This window comes from Orycteropus afer, unplaced genomic scaffold (genome assembly GCF_000298275.1).
Source record: "Orycteropus afer afer isolate SDZICR_OR568_19922 unplaced genomic scaffold, OryAfe1.0 scaffold00075, whole genome shotgun sequence".
NCBI classification, from domain to species: Eukaryota; Metazoa; Chordata; class Mammalia; order Tubulidentata; family Orycteropodidae; genus Orycteropus; species Orycteropus afer.
In genome coordinates, this window is record NW_006921662.1 from 6,734,723 (window position 1) to 6,740,446 (window position 5,724).

Genomic DNA, 5,724 nt, shown 5'->3' on the forward strand with positions numbered 1-5,724 from the left:
TAGTAAGTTTTTAAGGATCATTAATTTCACGTTTACAATTTAAGTACTTAATATCTTAAAAGTATTTAATTTTCACCTTTTATTATGTATCTAGAAATGCATTATAATTTATCTAAGGAATTCTTCAATTTTATTTGAAGTCTTTTTACTTACATTATAAACCCAAGAAATTGCTTTTGTCATGTATTTAAAAACAGTATTATCATCATGTTTTCACTTATACATACTTCACACTTCATCTCCTGAAAGATCTGAAGTGATCCTTGAAATGCAGAGAAATTGGATATGTTTTATGCCTAACGTGAATGAGGAATTCCAAAAATAATATCCGTTGTAAGAAGCCAAATTTTCTAGGCATGTTTATTGGAAATAACCTTCAAAACTTGAAGTCAGGTTCAGACAGTGGTTTGCTTCATATTTACAGGCTAAATTTCTTTCTCTTCACAATCTTAATAGCTCTAAACACATTAATCTTTATTGCTGAGCAATGTCCCCACCATCTGCTCTTGCTAGTATTCTATCTGAATATATAACTCTTATTTTCTTTTTAAAATATATTCAGTCCCCCAGTAATTTATGTTCTGAATTTTTTATTACAAGTAAAGTACATGATGGAGAAAAGTAGGTATTTTCATCTAAATATTTATATATAAGCTTATAGACAAAATCACTAAATTTTGAAAGGAATTCTACATATATTTTTAATTTCTGCTCTTACTTTTATCTGCCAAAATCCCAACTGACATTTTAGTATTGAACATTTTTAACAAACAGTACTTTTGGATTGTTTAAAATGGTTTTTTATTTTAATTCCAGATGGATTAGTGGTTCAGTGAATAGCTGGTAAATGACTCAATACAATCCAGAATGTCTTACTAAATTATAAAATGTATGTTATTGTTGGTTTGGAAATCAGAAAAATAATTTCCATCATTAAATGTAACAGAAAATTTGAAATTAGTTTAACTATACATCCAATTCTAGAAAACTTAACATATTGAATGAGATTTCAAGGAAATATGTAGAAGAACTGTCTCAATTTTTTTAAAAATTTCCAAAATTCTTTATTTACCACTATTTAGCTAAGAATAAAAATGTTACCTTCTTACCTTCTATTAAAAATCCGTTGTGTGAGAAAGTACTGCTTTTCAAATTATGTTCGGAATAAATTAGAATAATTTAAAATGTCAACATCTTCAAGAGAGGAAATTTAAGTATTTTTATTAGAAATAAACTATTAATATGCATTTATTTAAAAGTATTAAATACTTTAAGCAACATACTCATTTTTCTCCCATCTTCTCTTGAATACTACCTTTTTCCTTTTTTATAGGACACATACACTAGCATTATCAGCACAAATACCATTACATCATTTACTAATACTTGTTTTCTCTTTTTTCCAAATAACAATTTGGTTTAGAGGTTTAATACAAAGAGTGAACAACATGAAAATGTCTAATTCCCTACTCATTCTACCAGGCTGCTCTAGAAATCTCTCCAAATCACATTTTAATTTTGCCTTCATAATACATTCCTATGATTCACCAGCAGTAATTCATAGGAACCTTTAAATTTACCATTATTAACAGTCCTTCAAATTTATCTAATGTAAATCTTTAAGGTTTTTAAACTATAACCATAGTGATCTATCCATTAATATTAATCTCTTTAGATCCCTTCTCACTCTGTCCTTAACATAATAGTCCTTCCTTCCTTTTCAAAGACAAATCAGTTTTAATATTTTTTTATACCACATTCAATATTCATAGGCTTTTAAAAATATTTACTTCTTCAAATAAATCCTGAACAATCTACTTTGTTCTTATTAAAAATAAAGGCAATTAAAAAAGAAGGTAATGGTTACAGACTACTCTTGCAAATTTTCTAAACTATATCTTTAGAGATCAGTTAAATAATTGAAAACATAAACACTCTTAAGAAAATACATAGCTAATTATTCTAAAAGAAACTAAGTATAGAAACATCTTAGTGAACTTCATAAAAAAATGTTTGGAACCTCTGCTGCTCCGTCTCCCAAATCCAAAGAAATAAAAACAACCCTTAACATACTAACACAATTTTAAGATGTTCACTGAAATATTACTTAAATAAAAATGCGAAGTTCAAGATCAATTTTTTAAAATGTTTTAAAGCATATATGCAGTGCTATGAACCTTGTTCAGTTTTCTAACGTGCTATTACTGAGTATAACTTATATATTGGGTCCATTATATGAGCACATTTTCCTAGTAATTTTTATTCCTGGACCTTATCCATCTGTAAGATGAAAACTCCAGGTCTCAGTCTGCTTTACTAATCTATTCTAAACACTTTTGTTGTTTTGGACCAAGAAGAAACTGCAGCCTCAGAAAAGCTCTTTCCAGTTCCACCACTATGATCAAGGTCATGGGCTGTCTATTCATGGAGACCCACAATGATACCCATTTACAGTTCTCATTATCCTCCAAAAAGAAGGAACTCTCTCTTTCAAATGTTTGCACTTGGCTTCCTTGTAGGAAGAGCCTAGTTTATGTGCAACCAAACATAAGAGAGTTATACTGCTGATCTGGCTATTCAATTTTGCAATCCACTTTTTAAAAAAATAAGAATAATCCAAAAATGGCCACTTCCAGATTTCAAAAACTATATTTATCCCAAAACTCAAGATTACAACTTTAGCTCCCACCTAAAACTTTAATTTTCTAATAAAAAAATGCTTATAAAACAAGATTCTTATCTGAAGTAAAATAAACAAATGAGCTAGTCCTAAGTTAAAATTAAAGAATATTTTTCAAAGCAAATACTCCAAAAATAATCAAGGGTTCCTCTTCCAATTTTTTTTGGGGGGGCGGGATGTAGATTCAAAGCTTTTGCTTTAAATTTCTTAGTTCTGTGTTTGGTCATTTGGTAACATACAACAACAATTTTGACCAAACTGTTTTGGCAAGGAAGACGTTATTTAAAGCTGCCTAAGGCACTTGACTGCTAACCAGAAGGCTGGTGGTTCAAACCCACCAGCCACTCCTCGGAAGGAAGGTCGGGCAATCCTACTTCCGTAGTGATACTGCCTCGGAAACCCAAGGAGGGGTCGCTATGAGTCAGGGCCGACTCAACGGCACATAACGATGACAACAACAACCAACCAACCAATGAAAGTTGTGCACTTTATGAATTACTAAGAAAAGGATTTAATATAAAGATTAGCCATCTTTTTACTAGATTGGGAATGTAAATAGAAATTCACCACACTTGCCTGCTAAGTTATTAATTAATTGTTCACATTAGTATTAAGGTTCATACCAAGGCACCAAAGGCAGACTCAACTAAAAGAATAAGCAGCATGGAATTTTTCAACAAAGATCTCCTTTACCCTTCTAGTTATTTAAATACCTCCAGGGCTTCTGTCAATATTGGAATACATTTCATATGCTCCATTTTCCTTTGAAATCTATCTCCTTTTCTTTCCCTATTATATCCCTGACACCTTCCTTAATACTCAACCTCTGCTCATTATTATTTCCTACTAATACAGAAAACACACTTTCACCTTTGGTGTATAAGATCCCAATTTTTCTGCAGCTATTTATCTATGCTTCCCAAGAGGTATCTATTTCAACAAATAGCACGCTTTACAAGACTTATCCTGCACAGTAAATTTCAACCTAGCCAGTCATACTCAGGCTGTATGTAGTATAGACTCAATGCTGTTAAACTAGTCCCTATTTCTCCTCAGTAAAATGTGTGAGTTGGCAAGAGTTTTCTTTCATTTCATTTTTGCTAATCGTTATGCGAGGCTAGTTCTGTGCAACTAAAGAGCCAGAGTAGTTGACTGTAATTATTGTACACTGTTAACACATTTCTTTGTTAATGGAAAATACTGAACTATTGTTAAGTCTACCATTTGTATGGTACTTATTATTAGAGAAGAAACTGCAAAGAATTATAAATTCTATTCAACTCATTCTTTAACCAGCTTACATAAAACTCTATGGCTTTAATAACCTAAACGTGGTCCATAAATGCTAATTAATTAAATTGCAGACAAAGAAAAATTCAAACACTCTCCCCTTAAATACATAATGCTTTTTTTTTTACTTTAGGTATTGACTTTCTTATACAGTAACATTTCAATATTTAGGCACTCTTCTAGGGCAAGGATTCTTAATTGGGATTTTTAACTGGGTCCACCGGTAAACATTTTTTTCAGGGGAGGAGGTCTTGTGAACATGTAAACTGACTTGTAAATTTTCATGTGCACATATAATTTTGCTGGGGTAGTGGGGTGGGCCCAGGTAGCATAGATTCTATCATCAGTCACCCAAAGACCCAAAGAACCTATGACTCAGAAAATGGTGAGCAGCACTTGTGAAGGGTGATCAAAAGATTCATCTATTTAAATAGAATTTACTTAAGTCAGTTACACTCAAATAGTATTTTCTTAAAAAAGCAAAACAAGTATAAAAAAGCAGAAATACTTAAACAGTGTTTGCTTCCTTTCTGTTAATAGCCTCAGTAAAAACTATAGCTCAAACAGGGTATTCTTAACATTGTTCTTGATGAGGAGTAACACAACAGAATTCCAAGATCCTGTCTTTTAGCATAGCATATGTTCACTTTAAATAATGAGAAAGGATATTAAAAATTTAACAAGTGGAACTCATTAACACGACATTTTTGAGGTTTCTAGTTATCAGGAACTCTTTATCATCACACAAAAAGCACAAAGCAGACTGCTAAACTGCCACAGATCTCTCAAGTACCAGAAGGGATTCCAAAACAAACACACTCATAGAATATCACAAGCGTATCATGCAACTAGATGCATGGATGTATCGTATAACTAACGAAGGAGTGCTGCATCACTTTAAAAAACGAAATCCTTTCATTACACATCACAGAAAACATGAAGACCATAAAACTCACAAAATGATAGTGTTCAGATATGTGTTTAACTCTAAATATAGAACCCTGACCTTCAGAAGCTAATTTCTTTCAGGAAAGTTCTTCAGTTTAGTAAAAACCTATGAATTTGGAAGTATTGCATTATATCCCCAAGAGATCATATCAAATTGTCAACTAGTTTAGGCTTAAATGTTACTATTGGTAAATAACTATAGAATGCCAGATCTTAAGAATGAGTAAAAAGTTTGCCTCTCATCTAATTAATGTAATAAAAAAAACTAAATCTGAGGTTGAAATATTTTTATCATTACGTATGCAATGAAAAAATAACATCATTATTGAATTACCTACCTCACAAACTAATGACCAGTAATCGCTAAAACTATGGTCATGGTTCTTGTATTGAATTTATAGCATCACAGAAATCCAAAGCATAGTTTTCTACTTCATATCCTATTGTCTTATAAATAAACACATAAATTGAAAAATGGTAATATGCAGCTATAGACATTGCATAAAACCAAACTCACTGTCATCAAGTCGATTTGACACACAGAGATCCCTCCTTGGGTTTCCAAGGTGCTATCTCTATGGAGGTAGATTGCCCTATCTTCCTTACAAGGAGTGGCTGGTGGGTTTCAACCACCAGCCTTCTGGTTAGCAGTCTAATGCCTTAGGCACTATGCCACCAGAGCTCCTAGAGCTCCCATTAGATTAAAAAAAAAGAGAGAGGGTGGGGCAAAAATCTGACATTAATCTGTTAGGGCAAGAGAACTGACTGCAAAGAAATCACGAATAAGATTTCAACACAGAATCAGT